This window comes from Stegostoma tigrinum, chromosome 39 (assembly GCF_030684315.1).
Source record: "Stegostoma tigrinum isolate sSteTig4 chromosome 39, sSteTig4.hap1, whole genome shotgun sequence".
Classification (NCBI taxonomy): Eukaryota; Metazoa; Chordata; class Chondrichthyes; order Orectolobiformes; family Stegostomatidae; genus Stegostoma; species Stegostoma tigrinum.
This window is the reverse complement of record NC_081392.1, coordinates 17653431-17676574: the sequence shown is the minus strand read 5'-3', so window position 1 is coordinate 17676574 and position 23144 is coordinate 17653431. Positions and strand designations below refer to the sequence as shown.

The 23144-nt window shown below is 46.3% G+C and overlaps 1 long non-coding RNA gene across 2 annotated transcripts in view; it reads left to right on the top strand.

Moving 5' to 3' along the window:
• Window positions 1-20195, top strand: part of LOC125447807 (uncharacterized) — a 37268-nt gene extending 17073 nt beyond the window's left edge. For both annotated transcript variants that reach the window (XR_009443053.1, XR_009443052.1), the window contains exons 5-8: window positions 1836-1976; window positions 5651-5965; window positions 13346-13423; window positions 19432-20195. This is a non-coding gene — a long non-coding RNA (uncharacterized LOC125447807). The remainder of the gene's footprint in view (window positions 1-1835; window positions 1977-5650; window positions 5966-13345; window positions 13424-19431) is intronic.
• Window positions 20196-23144: the final 2949 nt, after the last annotated feature.

Sequence of the window (23144 nt, the reverse complement as noted above, 5' to 3'; positions counted from 1 at the left end):
ACTTCACACTTTTCCGAGTTGAATTCCATCTGACAGTTCTTTGCCCAGCTCTGCATCCAGTCAATGTCTTGTTGCAACCTATAACAGCCCTCCACACTGTCCACAACTCCACCAACCTTCATGCCATCAGCAAACTTACTAACCCACCCTTCCACTTCCTCATCCAAGTCACTTATAAAGATCACAAAGAGCAGGCGTCCCAGAACAGATTCCTGAGGAACACCACTGGTCACCGAGCTCCAGGCTGAATTCCTTCCATCTACTACCACTCTCTGTGTGCAATCGGAGAGCCAGTTTTGTATCCAGACAGCCATATTTCCCTGAATCCCATGCCCCATTACTTTCTGAATGAATCTACCATGGGGAACCTTATCAAATGCCTTGCTAAAATCCAGAAACACCACATTCACTGCTCTGCCTTCACTGATGTGTTTTGTCACATCCTCAAAGAATTCAATAATGCTTTCGAGACGTGACCTGCCCCTCACAAAGCCATGCTATTTCTAATCAACCTGCCATTTTCCAAAAAAATCATAAATCCCATCTCTCAGAATCCTCTCCAATAGTTTGCCCAGAACAGAACCTCTTGAATTTTGTTGCTAATGAGTTCATTTTTGATTGAATATGTATTTTGCTATCCCACTATTTTGTATCATGTTCTATCTACTCACTAAGACATATGTTTTCTGTTATTCATCATGTTCTGTTTTCATTAAATCCATTTATCATTTATAAGCACAATGTGCAGCTCATGCAGAGATGGGATCAATCCAGCTTTTAGGACAACTTGTTTATTTCCACTGTTTTCTGTTATTTCACATCTCCAGCATGTCAATCTCTTTGCTTCAGCAAAACATTGATTTTCCTAAGCCCTATGCAAAGCCAAGAGAGCTTCCTGTCTGGGCACAGGGAAGAAGTGGGAATGTTGCTGGGCAAACAGCATTCCAGCTTTCTGGGTGAATGCTCTGATGATGTAGAGACAGTTCACACCATGGCACATGGTGTGATCTCCATTCAATGAAAGAGCGTGGAATTAAAAGCTGGTGTAACAAACCAGTGCAGGACTTCTATAGATAAAAGTAGGGCATTGGTTAGTGCTGATTTAGGTAAGTACATGAATAAGAAATGTTTGGAAGGATATGGGCCAAGCAAGGGCTATTGAGACTAGTTTAGTTTGGATTATGGTTCGTGTGGGCTGGTGGGACCGAAGGGTCTGTTTCCATGCTCTATGACTATGAGGTGGCTCAGTGGTTAGCACTGCAGCCTCACAGCATCAAGGATTGGGGTTCGATTCCACCCTCGGGTAACTGTCTGTGTGGAGTTTGCACATTCTCCCTGTGCCTGCATGGGTTTCCTCCGGGTGCTCCCGTTTCCTCCCACAGTCCAAAGATGTGCAGCTTAGGGTGGATTGGCCAAGCTAAATTGCCCCGCAGTGTGCAGGCTAGGTGGGTTAGCTCATGGGAAATGCAGAGTTATAGGGAAAGGGTGTGGGCCTGGGTGTGATGATCTTTGGAGGGTTGGTGTGAACTCGATGGCCGAATGGCCTGTTTCCAACACTGTAGGGTTTCTTTGACTCTATTAGAAACCATGATCACCGATGCCCTTTAGGGAGGGAAATCCTCCGGTCTGGCGTACATTGACTCCAGACCCACAGCGATGTGGCTGACTCTTCAGTACCATCTGAGGCAATAAACATTATGGCGAAAGGGAAAAGGCAGGAACCCTGCTAAACAGTCTCACGCGTACTGCTGTAGCTCCTCACGTTTAGTGTCAGCTGAGCTCAGTCATTTCTCACGGACCCACATAGAAATGGTGCGCTGTTCATTTTATTGCAGAATTGCCAGAGGGAGGCACTGGTGTGTTTCAGAGCTGAACTGAGTGTCTTGGCTTTTGAATATGATGGAAATTCGAAGCAGGGAGTCACCTATTTCGTATTAAAATTAAGACAATCTTTCGATTCGTATCTCTCTCATCTGGTAAGTTTAACTGTGAAGTCCTGCCCTCCTACACAACTGTTAAACTGCTGAGCTGGATGAACACAGCAGGCCAAGCAGCATCAGAGGAGCAGGAAACCTAACGTTTCGGGCCTAGACCCTTCTTCAGAAAAGCTTGTTTATAAGTGACAGCTGTGGGTCACCCTAAAAGGGATATGACTCTCACGTCATGACCTTCATTGTAAGGGTAATTATCTTATCAAAGGCTTGTTTTACCAATGTGAGACTCAATGTAATTACATTGATTGGCTTAATATAGCATTCTCAGTGACCCTCTTCCCACTGTAGAACCCACAAGCAATTTCCAAGATGTTATCCCATTTCCATTTGTTATATCTGACAAATGCCCAGTGCCTGTTTGACAGTCCCAGATCCTCTCCTTACGAACCCGGTATGAATCCGGTGGAGATGAACTGAATCCGAGGCAACCCACATCTTGGCAAATTGCACATCAGGAAGCTGGGTGTGCTAATGTGGGTTAAGTGTTTATATTGTGTCTGTGGTGATGCGTAGGTTATTGGAAAGGTTAATGTAGAAAATAGAAGGAAGTAGGTGTGAAATGAATTGAAATATATGTTGAGGAGAGATTAGAAATAAGACAGACTGACCCACCCTATTGGCAGACTCTCAAGTATTTGGGACGAGGTGAATGACCTGGGAATGTTTTGAGAACATTTAGGTCAGAGTTTCTTTGGTGCAATCACATGCTGAAGTCTCATGTCACCACAGTGTTTAGGAAACGTACTTCATCTCTTGAACAGTGGATAGGGTGTTTAGATTGATAAAAGAATGAGATACTTTTGTGTAGTGGGAGTTACATCAACTACAGGGTTGCCCTCACTCTATATTTGCAATGTCTGTCACACTTCAAATATTTGATGGTTAAGCCAGAGCAACCAGGAAAGTGTGGATTTAAGTAGGGTGTCGCAGCTGTTAGCCCTCAGTCTGAGGTACAATGCATAGAACATAGACCAGTACAACACAGGACTGTCTGTTTGGCCCACGATGTTGAGCCAAACTTTTACCCTAAGCCTAAGATCTAGCTAACCTTCATCACTACCTTACACTATCACCCATATGCCTAGCTAACAGCCACTTAAATGCCCCTAATAGGCCGACTCCACCACCCTCTCCAGCAATGCATTCATCGCCCCAACCAGTCTCTGAGGAAAGAACCTACCTCTGCCATCTCCCCTATATCTACCTGCACTCACTTTAAAACTACGCCCCTCGTAATAGCTATCTCCAGCCTCTGGCTGTCCACTCTATCTAGACCTCTGATCATGTTGTACACCTCTATCAAGTCACCTCTCATCCTTCGTCATTCTAAAGAGAAAAGCTCAAGCTCTCTCACCCTTCCCTCGTAAGACTTTCCCTTTATTCCTGTCAACATCCTGGTAAATCTCCTCTGCACCTTTTCCAACGATTCCACATCTTTCTTGTAATGAGGCGACCAGAACTGGACACAGTAAAGCGCTTTGCCCTGAAATCCTGACTCCCAGTTCCTCAGAGGCTCATTCTCTGTAAATTTGGGAAACCTTGATTTAACACTAAATCAGAGAAAGAAGAACTGTGAGGATGCTGGAAATCCGAAACAGAAAGCGCAGGAGAAACCCAGCGTGGTGGTGGAGAGAAAGCAGAGGGTCAGTCGACCCGACAGTTTCGCCTCACCTCTGTTTCTCTCTCCACAGAGACTGCCGAGCCCGTGAGATTCTCCAGCAATTTCTGCCAATGTCCATTATCCAGAGACATAGCATTTTACAGGATGGAGGAAAGTAGAGGGGCTGATTTCCTCTTTAATAATGACCTCGAGAGTTCGGGTTTGATGTCATCTACGCAGTCTATCTCATATTAATTCTGGGAGTGTGTAGGTGTGAAAGACAGATGGAAAGGATAGGCAGAACAATTTGAATCCAGGGGTTGAGGGATCTAAGCGACTTCATGGATTTTGATACAGAATCCCCATAGTGTGGAAACTGGCCATTCAGCCCATCAGATGCACACCAATCCTCTGGAGAGCATCCCACCTCGTCCAATTCCCCTGCCCTATCGTTGCATTTCCCATGGCTAAACTGCCCCAACCTGCACATCTTTAGACTGTGGGAGGAACCGGGGCACCCAGAGGAAACCCACGCAGAAACGGGGAAAATGTGCAAACTCCACACAGACAGTCACCCGAGGATGGAATCGAACCCGGGTCCCTAGTGCTGTGAGACAGCAGGGCTAACCCACTGAGCCACCCCATCAAAGGATGTGGTCATCGCTGGGAACCCCAGAATTTGTTCCACATCTCTAATTGCCCTTAAACTGTGTGGTTTATCAGACCATTTCAGAGGGCAGTTAAGAGTCATCCACTTCACTGTGGTCTGGAGTCACATGTAGGCCAGACCATAAGGATGGCAGATTTCTTTCCCTAAAGGACATTAATAAACTCAATGGGTTTTTACAACAATTGATTATACCATCACTGAGATCAACTTTAAGTTCCAAATTAATCAATTAAATTTGAATTCCTGCATTCCACATTATGGGATTTGAATTCACACCCTGGAGATCTGGATTACTAACAATGCCGCATTGTCCCAGTGTGGGGAGGGGGAAGGTTGGGGGTGGGGGGAGAACACAAGCTCAGATCTTGAGGGCGCGAGGTGAAGTGAGCATAGAAATGAGTCATTCCGGCCCCAGTATATGGGAGGGTGGCTCAGCGGTTAGCCCTGCTGCCTCAGTGCCGGGGACCCAGGTTCAATTCCACCCTCAGGGGACTGTCTGTGTGGAGTTTGCACATTCTCCCCGTGTCTGCGTGGGTTTCCTCCCACAGTCCAAAGATGTGCAGGCTAAGGTGGGTTGACCGTGTTAAATTGCCCCATAGTGTTCAGGGATGTGCAGGCTGGGTGGGTTAGACATGGGAAATACTGGGGGCCTGAATCTGGTTGGGATGCTTTTCAGAGTGTCAGTGCTTGTTGGGCTGAATGGCCTCTTGCCACACAATAGGGATTCTGTAACATTAGAACTATGATTTTATAAACCTCTTTGAGGTCACCCCTCTCAGCCTCCGATGCTCCAGGGAAAATAGCCCCAGCCTATTCAGGCTCTCCGTGTAGCTCAAACCCTCCAACCCCGGTAACATCCTTGTAAATCATTTCTGCACCCTTTCGATTTTAGTTATGTCCGTTAGGGAGGGAATGTTGACATCCTTGTCCCACGCTCCACTGCAATAATTCCTGACTTTGCCCATTGACACCCTGGATTCCATGGAATATCATATTTCAAAACCCCCTCAAAAAGCGTAACGAGAACAAGGAACTCAGATTGGCCGAGGTAAACAATTGAAGCCAAGTGAACACCTTAAGGAGGAAGAGATAATGGGAACTGCAGATGCTGGAGATAAGGGTCTAGGCCCGAAACGTCAGCTTTTGTGCTCCTGAGATGCTGCTTGGCCTGCTGTGTTCATCCAGCCTCACATTTTATTACCTTAAGGAGGAAAGTGGGGCTGGCGTTGGGTCATGTGGCCCTGGGTGTGCAGGTTTCATGTTTCGCGGGGCTGGTGCCTGATAAACCCAAGCAGTTGATGTAACCTCAGGCACTTCTGAATGACCAATGCCCCTCAGAGAGGGCAAGACATTCACTATAATCAGAGTTGGACTGTCTTCTCACAGAATGCATCGAACAGCTGCCATCATTGTGAGTTCTATGAAGAGAAGCCCCTGACCGAGTTTCTAGCCAGTTTGGAGACATTTATGCAGTATTACAACAAAAATCATAACTACAGTGAGTGACATTCCGAAGGTACCTCACCAGCTGTAAAGGACTGCGGAACATGTTGAGGTGGTGAGAGGTGCTATGGAAACCGAACCCCTTTTTGCCCGAATGGATTTAAAGAGAATAGCTTTCCTGTAGACGACGGAGAGAAAGAACATTCTGGAATGGAGATGCTGTTGCTGTTGATGATGGCTCTGACACGTAAATATTGAGTAAGTGTGAACCTGATTTTAATGACTTATTATTGTCACATGTACCTGCGTATGGTGAAAAGTTTTGTTTTGCGAGCAGTGCAGGCAGATCACAGCAAACAAGGGCATAGAGATCACGGGGTGTGTAGACAGAGCGAGGCACACAGGGTTACAGCTGCACAGGAGGTGCACAAAGCAAGAACAACATTTGATTTGAAATTAGACAGGTCCATACAGCAGAGTAATAACAGCGGGGAAGAAGCTGTTCGTGAACTTGTTGGTGCGTGTGCTCAAGCTTCTGAATTTCCTGCCTGATGGAAGAAGTTGTAGGAGATCATTACCAGGGAGTGATGGGCCTTTGATGATGTTGGCAGCCGTTCCACAACAATGAGCTGTATAAATGGAGTCTGTGGGTGGGCGGTTGGCTTCTGTGATGGTCTGGGCTTTTGACACCACCTCTGTAGTCTCTTACGGTCCTGGGCAGAAATCACACGACACCAGTTTATAGTCCAACAGGTTTATTTGAAATCACAAGTCTTTCTCACCTGATGAAAGGCAGTGCTCTAAAAGGTTTGTGATTTCAAACAAACCTGTCGGGCTATAACCTGGTGTTGTGTGATTTTTGACCTTGTCCACCCCCAGTCCAACACCAGCACCTCTGCGTCATCTTACGGTCCTGGGCAGAGCCGTTGCCATACCAATCCATGACTCGCCCAGATAGAATGTTTTCTATGGTGCATCTTTAAAAATTGGCTCTAACGTAAAATTGGAATGACTGTTTCTTGTAAATTTAAATACTAATCCCCCGCATCCTGCACATTGCATTTCACACTTTAGACGTAACTGTTACTGCGACCTCTGGTATAAATCTTATTATGAACCCAAGGTCTGTGTTGTAGCATTATAACTGTGTAACTGGACTAATGATCCCAAGTTTGAATCCCACCTTGGCTACTGAAGACATTTAAATTTGTTTAATCAATTCAAAACGTAGAATAGAATAATCTCAGGTTGGCAATAATTGTCCACAAAAATACTCTGATTTATAAAATAAGACGCATCTGGTTCACTAATGTCCTTTAGGGAGGGAAACCTGCTTTCCCTACACATGATTCCAAACCCCTGTTGACTCCAAGCTGCCTCTGAAATGGATGAGCACACTTCCCAGTTGTACTGGAGAAGGAGAGACAGCAGCAGCAGCGTCTCAATGCTGCTTAGGTATGGTCAGTAAGTGCTGAATAAAAACTGAGAGAACTGCAGATGCTGTACATCCAAAACACCAACAACAACAGAAGTTGCTGGAAAAGCTCAGCAGGTCTGGCAGCATCTGTGGAGAGAAATCAAAGTTTACGTTTCTGGTCCAGTCCTGTTCCGAGGAAGGGTCACCAGAGCCAAAACGTTTACTTTGACTCCTCTCCACAGATGCTGCCAGACCTGCTGAGCTTTTCCAGCAACTTCAGTTTTTTTGTGTCAATAAATGCTGGTGTTATGAGTGAAGTTCAAATCCCATGAGCAATTAGGACGAAGAGGTTAAGAGTAGACTGTGCGGACACGTCCAATAAGATTATGGTAGATTATCTCCCTGAACCCTCATTTCCAGCAGTATCCTTCGAATTCCCCTTATAACCTGCACTCAGTGTGGCCATCTGTCTAACCCCAGGTGAAAGCAGAACCCTAGCATGGTCTAAGAGTCAAAATCGAACCCTTTACAAGCACTGTGTGACAGAAGCTTATGGGAAAGACGCTCGCTTTCTGTATTAGTGGAAGTTGGCCCAGTGGTTAGCATTGCTGTCTCACAGTGCCACGGACCTGGGTTTGATTCCAGCCTGAGGTGATGGTCTGCCTGTGTGGAGTTTGCACATTTGGGAGGCGATGGCCTAGTGGTATTATCGTTGGGCTGTTAATCCAGAGACCCAGATAATGGCCTGGTGACCCAGGTTCAAATCCCAAAATGGCAGATGGTGGAATTTGAATTCAATAAATATCTGGAATTGATAGTCTAATGATGACCATGAATCCAGTGTTGATTGTCAGAAAAACCCATCTGGTTCACTAATGCCCTTTCGGGAAGGAAACTGCCGTCCTTACCTGGTCTGACCTACATGTGACTCCAGACCCACAGCAATGTGACTGACTCTAAACTCTGACTCTGAGCAATTAGGGATAGGCAATAAATACTGCCTGGCCAGTGACACCCTCATCCCGTGAATGAATAGGGAAAAAACATCCCATTGCCTGGCATTTTTCCTGCATATATTGTAAATCCGAAGCATGATGGCAAAATACTTTGAGGCTTGATACATTTGAAATGGATAACGGACTCCGGGCTACACTTTAGTTGTCGTACCCAGCCGCTGTGAAGTGAATACAAGGGTCTTCTTAAACAAGGTGAAAATGGAGTTGGGGGAGAAATCTTATAAAGTCAATTCTCTGAGGATAGACACTGCAGGAAATGTCAGCATTGCAATTTACGCTGGGAAGTATTGAGATTTAAAAAAAACCCATTAAAATTCATAGCTGCAGGAAGTAGGAGTCATAGAAACAAGGAGGCCATTCGGTCTCTCAGGCCTGTCCCACTGATAAATTTGTATCGCAATTAGATCACCCATCCTGCAAATGTTTTATCCACGTCGCACTCAATAACTAATGCTTTCTGTGAGAATTCCACATTTCTAACCTCTTGTGTGGAGAGGTGCGGTTTTTTTTCTACTTTGTGGGAGCAAATGACTGCAAATGCTGGAATCTGTACTGGGAACAATAAACGCTGGAGATCACAGTGAGGTCAGGCAGCATCAGGGTGGGGAGATCGAGCAAACTAAGATGACTCTTCATCAGAGCTGACATGGTGTGGAGGGGACAGCATTTATGCAATAATTTCAGGGGTGGGGGGGTGTTGAATGGAGGGCTGGGAGAGAAAAGATGCTGATGGTGTGGATTAAGTGATTGGAACGTGAGAATGGCTTGTCTAACTGCTAGACCAGGAAGGACAGACATCCCCATTGGGGATGGGGAGAGGAGAGCGCAGAGATGGTTGCAGAGAAGGTAACAGGTAAAGTTTTGCTTTGGCTTCAACCCTATTGGTCCCAAGATGAATCTTCCTTCTCTGAAATTGCTCTCTCAATGGAAAAGCTGTTGTACTTCAAACCTGCTATTACACGCAGAGGAAAGAAACTGAAATTTTGGTGTGGCCTTCTGAAGGTGCAACTAAGAAAAATATTTGTGTGTTCAGTGAAAACTTGCCAGAGCAAGGAATGCTGCCAACTATTTTCGTTATCTCACTTGCCAGGCTGCCCCAATATGACTTCTATTTTGCCTGCACTTTTAACCTGAACAATAGATTCTTTGTGTCAAATGATCAGAATCAGACACAGAACCTTTCAGAACTGAAGTGAGGAGGAATTTCTTCAACCAGAGGGTGGCGAATCTGTGGAACTCAATGCTGCAGAGGCCAAGGCTTTGAGTACCTGTAAGACAGAGATAGATAGGTTATTGATTAGTGACAGGATCGAGGGTTACAGGGAGAATGTGGTAGACTGGGTTTGAGAAACATATCAACCATGATCAAATGGTGGAGCAGACTCGATGGGCTGAATGGCCTAATTCTGCTCATGGTCTTAGATCCAGACAACAAGTAAGTGGGTGCATAGTTTGTTTGCCCCAACTGAGACATACTAACTCAGGATTCTGCATCCCCCAAGTCCCCTTCACAACTAGCCCTTGACTAGTATTTTATCAGTTTGTTTGTGGGATGTGTATTGATCGCAACGTCACTGTTACTTGTCCCCAATTGCCCTTGAGTAGGAGCTGGGGAGCCTTTGACTGATCACTCGGTCCAAACCCTGGAATTTCCTCCCCGAAGGGCATTGTGGATCATGGACTGCAGCGGCTCCAGAAGGGCAGCTCACCCCCACCTTCTCAAGGGGCAACTAGAGACGGGCAATAAATGCTGGGCCCGGCCGGCAATACCCACATCCGGGGCATTATATAAAAAACAAATCACAGCCTCAGCCACCTCCCCTGGCAGTGCATTTCCAACACCTAGCACTCTCTGTGTTTAAAAAATCCTGGTCACACATCTCCTTTAAACATTCCCTTTTCCCCTGTGCTCCCTAGTATTTGATATTTCCACCCTGGGTCAGAGATTATCTATCCTATTCATGCCTCTCAATTTTATATACTTTTATCACATTTCCCCCCCCCCCCCCGCCCCCATCATCCTCAGACCCTCTAACAAAAAGAAACTAAGTTTGCCCAGCCTCTCCTGATAGCTCATACACTCCAACATCCCCCTTTACACCCTCTCCAAAGCTGCCACATCCTTCCTATAGTGTGGTGATCAGAACAATGCACAGTACTCTGAATACAGCCTAACTAAAGTTATCTACACCCACAACACCACCTCCCAACTCTCATTACTCAGTGCCACAATCATTGAAAGCAAGCATGCCATGTACATATTGTACCACCTTACCCACTAGTGCTCTAGGGAGCTGTGGACTTGCATCCCAAGATCCCCTCCATATGCCAATCTTCCTCAGGGCATTGCCATTTGGTGTATATGTTCATCTTGCATTTGACCTCCCAAAATACATCACCTCAAACTTCTCCGGATTAAACTCCATCTGCCCTTTCTCCACCCAGCTTTCCAGGCGATCTATATCCTGCTGCATCCTCGGAAAAACTTTCCTCACTGTACACAGCTGTCAATTTTCCTGTCGTCTGCCAAAATATGACTCAGGCCACCCACATTTACATCCAAATCATTTATATACATTACAAGCAGCAGAGGTCCCAAGCACTGATCTTTGCAGAAAACCACTAGCCGCAGAGAAATTCTCCAGAATCTTGCTAAGGATTCCTCTTAATGCCTTTTAAATTTGTCGGATGTCCTTCCCCCATCCACTTACCACCGAGGATTAATGCTGTAGACTGCAATCAGATGCTTTCCCCTTGGTCTCTTCAGTTGCCTTTCTCTGTTGAACTTTACTCGCTTGAGATTCACCTCTACTTGATCTAGCATTTGGCCAAAACCTTCAGCGAAATATGCTTCCTTTATACACTTCATCTAAAAATTACATGGAAACAAATGGTTTCAATTAAACTTGGTTAAGATCCAATGTTTTCAAAGTACAGAACAGATTGTGTTCTCTCTCCCGGTGGCCAAGAAACAAAATTAAGCCACTGCTGCAAAGCTCCAGAATAGAGTCCGCAGATTTTGATATTCTTAAAGCTTTTGGAAACGCTAATGGAGATTATTCATTCGCAAATGTTACTCCAGTTCTTGTGTGTACAATTTCCCAACAGAAGGGTGTTTTCCCAAAGCGTATTTTAAAAATCAGAGTAAACATTGAGGAGAGGAGATGTGACCATTGTAAACCTTTTTGATTTTGCAAGAGAAGGAAAATAAACAAAAATAGAAATTGCTAGAAAAGCTGGTCTGGCAGCTTCTGCGGGGAGAAATCAGAGTTAGCATTTTGTTTCCAGTCACCATTCCTCAGAACTGATGCTCTTCATCTGCTCTATCCAGTCACCTCATGATTTTGAAAACCTCTGATTCCTTCTCTCCGAGGAAAATCTCTCCAGTCTATCCTCAGAACTGAAGTTTCTCAACCATTAAAACAAACGTGATAGGCCAAATGGCTTGCTTCCACTCTGTTGGTATTCTATCCTAATCTGTTCTTTACTAGAAAGCCTAGAAGGTTGTGAGAAAAAGCAGTGAGCACTGGGAGATTTGAAGAATACAACACAGGAGGACTGTAGGCCCGCATTCCTCGACCAGGGACAAAGACTTAGCAGGCAGACAGGATTCGGGCAAGTGAAAGACTTCATTCAAACAACAACCAATTAGGGCAAGGGGTCAGGTAAAGACCTTTTTCAGATCTGGCCTTGAAGTTAGAGAACCAGTAGTTCTCTTAATCTACGGCTTAGATCAATGACACACTCTGATTTTTACAGCGAAATACAGCATTTCTATACATTTTGTGTTACAATAAACATACACAGCTCAGTTGCTGTGTCCTTCCTCCTTACTCCATACACTCAATCCTGTGAAACGCCTGATCAATGATGGGCATTCATATGGGCACTCCCAGGTTCCCATGATCTCGCGGTGTTTAACATTGTAATTGTCAGGCCTTGGAATCTTTCTGTGCATTCTATTAATCAGCATTCCAAAGTTAGTGGCTATACTCCTTCTGGTCTGTCCCAGACTTGTTCATCTCAAAGGATTGCTTGAATTCTGTTACTCATTGTATTCCATTTGCTATCTCTATCAAATTCAATTATTCCTCTTCTTATATTTTCCACTGTGCCAATTACATATATTTTAAAAAATGCAAAAGACAGTTGGTTAACCAATTTCTGTAAGAGTCATTGTGTTAATTTCTGTTATAAAGTTAGTTGTAAATTTCTACTGCTTGGAATTTGTAACTAATGAGTTGCAAACAATTTATTTCATTTACGGTATACCAGGCAATTCCTTGGAGAGAAGGTCTGCATTTCCTGACACTAATTACCTTCCACTTTCTATGTTTAAATGTTTCTCCCTGATGCTTCTATTATACTTGGGGAGATGTGTATCTATAATTATGCTGAAAGCTATTTCAATGGTATCTAAAGAATCTTTAACCATAACCTCTTTCTTAATATTGTGAATAACTTCAAAGAATCAACTGATTACTACAAAATAACTTCAGCTGTTGTTCTCACAACTGCTTATTGAGTTAGGGTGGCTGTTTTATGGGCTGAGATTTATACCAAATTTAACTGGTGTTGTTCATTTAATGGGACTTTCATTGAAGCTAGCTTCAATTACTTGTTTATCCCTCGGCATTCTATTACCAAACTCTCTCAGATGGCTGCTTGCAGGGCTTCCTGTCCTCTTTGGAGTGAACATGTTCGAATGTCCCATTATGTTTCACTTAAATGCTACAGCAGACTGTTTTATTCTGTTTATCTCCTGTTGGCAATTTTGCGTCTTTCAAACATGGGCCAACCTTACAAGCACCAAAATATTGACAAGGAAAAGGGGAATAACATGAATGCAATCTTTGAAAAAACATAAACTAAGACTGTAAAGGCTTCTATAGGTATGTAAAAAGGAAGCTTTTGGCTAAAATGAATATGGGTCCATTAGAGGCAGGACAATTTATAATGGGGAAATAAAGAAATAGCAGAGAAACAAATAATTACTTTGTGTTAGTTTTTCTTGAGAAAGACCCCAGCTAGGTCCCAGAACTAGAGATCAAATTGGCTAGGGAAGAAAAGCAGCATTTGTAAAACGTTTGTATTGGAGAAAATGATGGAGCTGAATGGTGGATCAACCCACAGCTTCAACACTTGAACAGCTTAGTCACGCCCAGTGAAGTTTATCTCATGCCATTTCCTCTTCTGTCATTGCAGCCTTCTGTCTCGACAGCAGTTGGCAACATCGATTGAGATGAGCGCAGATGATCCCCAACATGGTGGCTGTGGAACATGGTGAGCAGCCAATTCGATCAAACAGTTCAAAGCATATATTTACAGTCACGTTCCTTCTATTCCTGCCTGTTTCTCCAGACCATCTGCTGTGATCTACTTAGTTCCCTCCATTGTAAGGCAGAGGCATTCTCTACAATACCCTTCCAGAAGCTCAGTGCCAAATAGGATAAAGACCATAAGGCGCAGGAACAGATAGCCATTCACCCCATCGAGTCTGCTTCATCATTCAGTCATAAATGATATAGTTCTCAAGCCCATTCTCCTGCCTTGTCCCCATAACCTTTAATTCCCTTACCAATCAAAGAACTGGTTTAAGAGATAACAAGGTGTAGAGCTGGATGAACACAGCAGGCCGAGCAGGAAAGCTGACGTTTCGGGCCTGGACCAAGTAAGGATCCAGACCCAAAACGTTAGCCTTCCTGCTCCTGATGCTGCTTGGCCTGCTGTATTCATCCAGCTCTACACCTCGTTATCTCAGAATCTGCAGGTCCCACTATCAAAGATAATAAAATGTGAGGCTGGATGAACACAGCAGGCCAAGCAGCATCTCAGGAGCACAAAAGCTGACGTTTCGGGCCTAGACCCTTCATCAGAGAGGGGGATGGGGGGAGGGAACTGGAATAAATAGGGAGAGAGGGGGAGGCGGACCGAAGATGGAGAGTAAAGAAGATAGGTGGAGAGGGTGTAGGTGGGGAGGTAGGGAGGGGATAGGTCAGTCCAGGGAAGACGGACAGGTCAAGGAGGTGGGATGAGGTTAGTAGGTAGCTGGGGGTGCGGCTTGGGGTGGGAGGAAGGGATGGGTGAGAGGAAGAACCGGTTAGGCAGGCAGAGACAGGTTGGACTGGTTTTGGGATGCAGTGGGTGGGGGGGAAGAGCTGGGCTGGTTGTGTGGTGCAGTGGGGGGAGGGGATGAACTGGGCTGGTTTAGGGATGCAGTAGGGGAAGGGGAGATTTTGAAACTGGTGAAGTCCACATTGATACCATATGGCTGCAGGGTTCCCAGGCGGAATATGAGTTGCTGTTCCTGCAACCTTCGGGTGGCATCATTGTGGCAGTGCAGGAGGCCCATGATGGACATGTCATCAAGAGAATGGGAGGGGGAGTGGAAATGGTTTGCGACTGGGAGGTGCAGTTGTTTGTTGCGAACTGAGCGGAGGTGTTCTGCAAAGCGGTCCCCAAGCCTCCGCTTGGTTTCCCCAATGTAGAGGAAGCCGCACCGGGTACAGTGGATGCAGTATACCACATTGGCAGATGTGCAGGTGAACCTCTGCTTAATGTGGAATGTCATCTTGGAGCCTGGGATAGGGGTGAGGGAGGAGGTGTGGGGACAAGTGTAGCATTTCCTGCGGTTGCAGGGGAAGGTGCCGGGTGTGGTGGGGTTGGAGGGCAGTGTGGAGCGAACAAGGGAGTCACGGAGAGAGTGGTCTCTCCGGAAAGCAGACAGGGGAGGGGATGGAAAAATGTCTTGGGTGGTGGGGTCGGATTGTAAATGGCGGAAGTGTCGGAGGATAATGCGTTGTATCCGGAGGTTGCTACCTCCGGATACAACGCATTATCCTCCGACACTTCCGCCATTTACAATCCGACCCCACCACCCAAGACATTTTTCCATCCCCTCCCCTGTCTGCTTTCCGGAGAGACCACTCTCTCCGTGACTCCCTTGTTCGCTCCACACTGCCCTCCAACCCCACCACACCCGGCACCTTCCCCTGCAACCGCAGGAAATGCTACACTTGTCCCCACACCTCCTCCCTCACCCCCATCCCAGGCCCCAAGATGACATTCCACATTAAGCAGAGGTTCACCTGCACATCTGCCAATGTGGTATACTGCATCCACTGTACCCGGTGCGGCTTCCTCTACATTGGGGAAACCAAGCGGAGGCTTGGGGACCGCTTTGCAGAACACCTCCGCTCAGTTCGCAACAAACAACTGCACCTCCCAGTCGCAAACCATTTCCACTCCCCCTCCCATTCTCTTGATGACATGTCCATCATGGGCCTCCTGCACTGCCACAATGATGCCACCCGAAGGTTGCAGGAACAGCAACTCATATTCCGCCTGGGAACCCTGCAGCCATATGGTATCAATGTGGACTTCACCAGTTTCAAAATCTCCCCTTCCCCTACTGCATCCCTAAACCAGCCCAGTTCATCCCCTCCCCCCACTGCACCACACAACCAGCCCAGCTCTTCACCCCCACCCACTGCATCCCAAAACCAGTCCAACCTGTCTCTGCCTGCCTAACCGGTTCTTCCTCTCACCCATCCCTTCCTCCCACCCCAAGCCGCACCCCCAGCTACCTACTAACCTCATCCCACCTCCTTGACCTGTCCGTCTTCCCTGGACTGACCTATCCCCTCCCTACCTCCCCACCTACACCCTCTCCACCTATCTTCTTTACTCTCCATCTTCGGTCCGCCTCCCCCTCTCTCCCTATTTATTCCAGTTCCCTCCCCCCATTCCCCCTCTCTGATGAAGGGTCTAGGCCCGAAACGTCAGCTTTTGTGCTCCTGAGATGCTGCTTGGCCTGCTGTGTTCATCCAGCCTCACATTTTATTATCTTGGAATCTCCAGCATCTGCAGTTCCCATTATCTCTGATACTATTTTACCCCCACTATCAAAGAACCTGTTTGTCTCTGTCTTAAAGAAACCCAATGACTTGGCTTTCACAGGCCAATGAACTCCACAGTCACCACCCTCTGGCTGAAGAAATTCCTTCCCATGTCAATGCTAAAGGATCATCCCTTCACTCTCAGCCAATCAGGTGCCAAGGCCACAGCCTATCAGCTAGCTTGAAGCATTCACTCGCTCCACTTGGGGGCAGCAGTGTGCACCAACAACAAGATGCACTGCAGCAGCTCAGTCCTTCAGAGGACCTTCCAAACCCCTGGCCTGGGAGGACAAGGAGAACAGTCTAGGCTCGAGCATTAGCCTCAGTCTCAAACTCAAATAATGGAGTTGGACTGACAGGTGAAGAATTAGTAAACAGTTAAACTTTGAGGCTGGAACCTCAGCCCAGGATTATGCAAACCCTTCAGGAGATGAGAGAATAACATTTCTGACCCTAGAGGGGCATAGGTTTAAGGTGGGAGGGAAAAGATTTAAATGGGACCAAAGAGGCAACTTATTCACACAGAAGGTGGTGCGTGTATGGAATGAGCTGCCAGAGGAAGTGGTGGAGGCTGGTACAGTTACAGCATTTAAAAGGCATCTGGATGGGTACATGAATAGGAAGGGTTTAAGAGGGAAACGTGCCATTTTCTAGCAAATGGGACTAGATTAAATTTAGGATATCTAGTCAGCATGGACAAGTTGGACCAAAGGGTCTGATTCTGTCCTGTACAACTCTATGACTGGTGGGAAGATTGTCAATGCTTTAGAATCACAGCAGCAACAGGGTGAGCCCAAAGCTTTCATAAACTGAAAAGCCTTAATTTGAAAACCATCCTAGTTGTTTCCTGTTGATCACTCACACATTGCTCCATGAGAAGGGGACAGAGTGTTTTGGTTTTACGAGAGGCGCTGGGCATCTGGAAAACTAACTGTTGATGTCCTGCCACAGCAACAAAGCAGATCTCCTGCTGAGGGTTCCCAGCGATCTGGAATGATCTCCCATCCCTGTCCCACCGCGATCCAAGGCAAGGGAAAGCAAGCTGACTCCAGCCAATGGAGCCTCAGGAGTGGCTTCAGTTCATGTCTCCATCACTGGTCGGGCCAAACTACATCTGAGATCAGCTGGAATCCTCCTACCAACCCCACAGGATTGGCAGGATGTCTTTTAGTCATTGATGTATCAGTTTTGTGAGAATTCTGTTCTCTGATTGGTTTGCTGTTTTCAGAGCTAGGTCTCTGATTGTCCAACAGTTTTCAGTAAATGGATCTCTGGCTGACAGTGTTCGGTGGGTGGCTCTGATTGGCTGACAGTGTTCAGTTGGTGGGGATGCCCACCTCTGTCCAGTTAAACAGCTGATTGGCACTCAATGGGCTGGTCTATCCCTGGAAGAGATGGGCTAACAAGGTGTAGAGCTGGATGAACACAGCAGGCCAAGCAGCATCAGAGGAGCAGGAAGGCTGTTGTTTCGGACATAGACCCTTCCAAAACGTCAGCTTTCCTGCTCCTCTGATGCTGCTTGGCCTGCTGTGTTCATCCAGCTTGACCCCTTGTTATCTCAGATTCTCTAGCATCTGCAGTTCCTGCTATCTCCAACATGGAGCTGTTGTTGGTTCTGTAGCCAATGGACAAAGCTAGCCTTTACCACCATTAAAAACATCCCAAAACAAACTTCCACAATGTTGAACTCTCGAAGGCAGGAAATCCTCAGCCATTGGGAAGAACAGGGAGTGGGATTCAATGGAGGGCTGATACAGGCTCAATGCGTGAATGGACTCCCCCTGTCCTGCACTCTATGACATCAGGCAGAATCACACTGTTCCCTCACTGGGGGCATATCAGCTCTGTCTATGTGAGAACTCTTCCCCTCTCCCAAATGCTGCTCAAACTCTTCAATATGGGGACTAAGTGTGGTGGGTCAAAGTTTGCGGATGACACTGAGATGAGTGGTAGAGCAAAGTGTGCAGAGGACAGTGAAGGTCTGCAGACGGATACAGATAGGTTAAGTGAGTGGGCAAAGGGTCTGGCAGATGGAGTACAATTTGCGTAGATGTGAGGTCATCCATTCTGGTAGGGATAACAGCAAACTATTACTTGAACAGTAAAAAATTGCAGCACGCTGCTGTGCAGAGGGGCCTGGGTGTCTTTGTGCATGAATCGCAGGTGCAGCAGGTAATTAAGATGATAAATGAAATTATATCCTTCATTGATAGAGGGATTGAATTTAAAAACGGAGATTATGCTGCAGCTGTATAGGGCCCTGTTGAGGGCACATCTGGAGCACTGTGTACAGTTTTGGTCTCCTCACTTGAGGAAGGATGTACTAGCACTGGAGGGGGTGCAGAGGAGGTTCACTCTATTGATTCAGGAATTGAGAGCGTTGGCTTATGAGGAGAGACTGAATATACTGGGACTGTACTCATTGAGAAGAATGAGGGGTGATCTTATAGAAACATATAAAATGATGATGGGAATAGATGAGATAGAAGCATGGGGGTTGTTTCTACTGGAGGGTGAAACTAGAACCAGGGAGCATAGCCTCAAAGTAAGGAGGAGCAGATTTGGGACTCCACTGAGGAGGAACTTCTTCACCCAAAGGGTCGTGAATCTGTGGAATTTCCTGCCCAGTGAAGCAGTTGAGGCTACCTCATTGAATGTTTTTAAGGCAAAGACAGATTTTCGAACAGTGTAGGGATTAAGGTTATGGTTAGCGGGAGGGTAAGTGGAGCTGAGTCCCAGAGGATGATCAGCCATGATCTTATTGAAGATTCGATGGGCCAAATGGCCTACTTCTGTTCCTGAGTCTTAAAACTTTATATCTCAACTCAAGCAGTTGATAGATCCTTGTCTTGAAACAGTTCCCCTCTCTGGATATGAAAAGCAAGACAAACAGTAGGCTCCCTTCAGGTGTTTACAAGAGGCTGAGAGCTGACTGCACAAAAATCATTGTGTCCAACACTACATGCGACTCTGAATTGAACACACTTTTTGAACAATCCCAACTGTGCCAAGAACTACATGGGCAACTCATTTATTATTATGAGTGGGGCTTGCAATGTGGCTCACTGAACTGGAGATTACAGATTCATAGTCAGAGCCCAGTCCTCTGCAGGCAATTGTGTCTTTCCAATTGAAGACAAGCTTGGTGGACACTGTTCCCTGGCATGGTCCCCCTTGACGCGACTCGACCAATCATGGTTGACTTGCCTTTTCTATGCAATTTGCACAAAAGATTTGGGATAACTTTTCCAAGGCAATGCCTTAGCCAAATCAGACACCATTTGCCGTCCAATGAGCACCCAACTTCTGATGCTGCGTGGCTTGTTAATCCCTTAAGAATTTGGTATTCTTGCCATCTGTCCTGATTAAAACCTTTGGTGTACCTGTTTTCAGAGAACGCCCATGAACACAAGGCAATGCTATCTGACAGCTGATTGAGTCGCGACACTGAATTGTTGTGTTTTATGAAGTTGCTCAGGACAACAGGTTGAATCAGTGACTGGCCAATTGATCAGTCTCCGTGATGCGAGCAGCCCTTGCGGAATTTACAAATCGCTGTCAAAGGCACCGAAGTCTACTTTTGGAAGATTGTGTCGCATGACCCATGTCCAGGAACATCCCATCGCATGAGAGGAGATTGAATGGCAAGCTGTATAAAAAAAACACCAACGCAAAACATTGAGGTGACCCAGATAATTGAAAGCCAGGATAAACATTTTAAAGGTTGAGGCAGCTCCTAACCTAGAGTCAGTATAGATTGATGAACTCGAAGATATGGGGTGTATTGGTGCTACTTAGGACACAGGAAGTAGGGACTCGATGAGCCAGGACATCATAATGGGAAAGGCCATTTGGCCCTTCAAACCTGCTCATGGCTGACCTTCCTGAAGATCACTTTTCAGCCCATCCCCATATCCCGCGATATCTTTAGGAACTAGAAATTGATCAATCTCTGACTGAGCTCTCCAGGATAGAGAATTCCTGAAATTCAACAACCTCTGGAGTGAAGACGCTCCCACTCAGCTCGGTCATAACCCTTTAATCCTGAGATCATTTATTGATGTGAATGATTTCGCATGTTTGATCTTCAGGACTCGGTTTAATTTTAGCTGTTTAAAATAATTCTGTAGTCCCAATAAAGACATTTCAAAATCAAAGAGCTGCTTTTATTTTTGTCTCCGTTAGCCTACAAAAGTAGGTCAGTGTGTTGGTACAGTACGGAGGTGGTTTTGGTGTTTTTAAGATGATGTTTCAAAGCCGAGAGATCGTGGAAGTGATCAGCTCCAACAAGTAACATGAATTCTCACCTGATTGAAATGTTACGCTACAGGAGGCGCAGGATCTGATCAATAACAAGGCACTGAGAATGAAGAAGAAACAATTACCTTGCTTCAGTTCCATCAGAGGCCCAACTGGGCCGGCTCATCCTCCCTGGAAAAATGGGGGGGAGTGAGTCCGGCTCTGAGGGACCGTGTGCTGCAGCACGAGGAAGGTTGGATAAAGTTCACACCGTCACACCCAACTCCCCCTGACACGCGCTCGTGGTCACGCGCACTCCCTTACCACAGGCACGCTCCCGCCCTTCCCTCGCCGGCACGCGCACTCCCTCAGACTCTCTCTCACTGTATTTCTGTACACTTTTCTCAATAAATCCAACAGTATCACCAACTCCAGTCCAGCTCTGAGAATACACCAGCATGATATGGAGCGTTCAGTCTGCTCTGAGCACAGCAGAGAGACATTTCCCTCCCCACCCCGATCTACTTTTTGTAGGGACCGTTCTTTCAGCGACTTCCTCATCTGCTCCACATTCCCCACTGACCCCACCACACCCAGCACCTTTCCCTGTAACCACAGGAAGTGCTACACCTGCCCCTATACCTCCCCCCCCTCACCTCCATTCAACGCCCAAAGCAAACCTTTCATATTAGACAGATGTTCACCTGCACTTCCTCCAACTTGGTCCACTGTATCTGCTGTTCGCAATTTGTGGTCCCACTGATGTAGAGGAAGCCAAGTGTAGACTCAGAGACCATTTTGTAGAGCATCTGCGGTCTGTTCGCAACAAACAACGCCTTCTGTTCACGAACCATTTTAACTCCCCCTCCCACTCCCTGGGCGACATGTACATCCTGGGCCTCCTCCGGTGTCACAATGACCCCACCCACAAACTGGAGGAGCATCATCTCATATTCTGCCTCAGGACCCTATAGCCAAATGGCCTAAATGTGGATTTTACCAGTTTTAAAATCTCCCCATCCCCACCCTCATCCCATGGCCAACCCTCCCTCTCATTCTCCACCTCCTTGACCAGACATAGCCCATCCATCTACTCTCCCAACTATCCACCCCACCCATCCCACTGACCAATCCCCACTGCCTACCCACACTCACCTATAACCATCCCACCTACCATCCCCCGCCCCACCCCTCCTCTCTATTTCCCAGCTCCCTTCCCCCTCCCCCATTTCTGAAGAAGGGTCCCAACCCAAAACGTCAGATTTCCTGTTTGTCTGATGCTGAGTGATGGAGGGTTGTTTATCGAACAGGAGACCCGTGACCAGCAGTGTGCTGCAAGGATTTATCTGGGTCCACTGTGGTTTGCCATTTATGTAAATAGTTTGTGGATGAGAATATAAGGGGTGTGGTTAGTAAGTTTGTGAATGCCACCAAAATTCATGGTATAACGGACAGGGAACTGTGTTATCTAAGAGTAAAATGGGACCTTGATCAGCTGTGGATTTGGCCAAAAAGTGGCAGCTGGGGTTTAATGCAGATGAATGCAAGGTGTTGCATTTCAGAAAGGCAAACCAGAACTGGAGTTACACAAAGAACAAAGAAACCTACAGCACAGGAACAGGCCCTTTGGCCCTCCAAGCCTGCGCCGATTGAGATCCTCTGTCTAACCTGTCATCTATTTTTTAACGGTCTGTGTCCATTTGCCCCCTGCCCATCCATGTACCTGTCCAGATACATCTTAAAAGACACTATCGTGTCTGCGTCAACCACCTCTGCTGGCAACACGAGGCACCCACTGCCCTCTGTGTAAAGAACTTTGCACACATATCTCTCATAAACTTTCCTGCTCACACTTTGAACTCATGAACCCTAGGTCCCAAATGCCGGCTCCTGGCACATATCCCTCCACAACTTTCCTGTTCATGAACTTATCTAAATTTCTTTTAAAAGTACCCATTTCCTCAGGAAGTTCATTCTACACGCAAACCACTGCCTGTGTAAATAATTTGCCTCTTATGTCAATGAACCCCAGTCACTGCTGTAATGTGACCAAAAAAAAGGCAGCCATTTTAGGTACTGTAAGATCCTGCAGTCTTCACGCTGGAAATGGCATAATGTTGTTGGTGAGTAACAAACATATTTGAGCTGCAGGGAGGGGCTGAATGGGCTGGGGCATTTATTCCCTGGAGCGTTAGACACTGAGGGGTGACCTTATAGAAGTTTATAAAATCAAGAGGGGCATGGAGAGGGTGAATAGCCAAGGTCTTGTCCCCAGGGTGGGGGGAGTCCAAAACTAGAGGGGCATAGATTTAAGGTGAGAGGGGTAAGATTTACAAGGGACCTAAGGGGCAACTTTTTCACACAGAGGGTGGTGTGTGTCTGGAATGAGCAGCCAGAGGAAGTGGAGGGGGCTGGTACAGTTACAGCATTTAAAAGGCATCTGGATGGGGACATGAATAAGAAGGGTTTGGAGGGAAATGGGGCAAATGGGACTAGATTAATGTGGGATATCTGGTCACCGTGGATCAGTTGGACCACAGGGACTGTTTCCACGCTGTACAACTTTATGACTCTATGGAGAGTTTTTAATGGCAATCAATGCTGGTTGCCATGGTCACCATTCAAGGGGTTAACTTTTAATTCCAGATTTATTCATTGAATTGAAATCCCAGCAGCAGCTGTGGTGGATTTGAACCTGTCGCCCATTAGCTGTAGGCGTCTGCATTGCCAGTCCATTCACATGATCATGATATCCCAATCTCCTGAGTGTTCCTTATTGAATTTGTTAGGATGCAGTTCATTGATAAATAAAGACTTCAGGACTTTACACAGATTTTTCCCCTTTGTATAAATTCATTGCTTTAGTT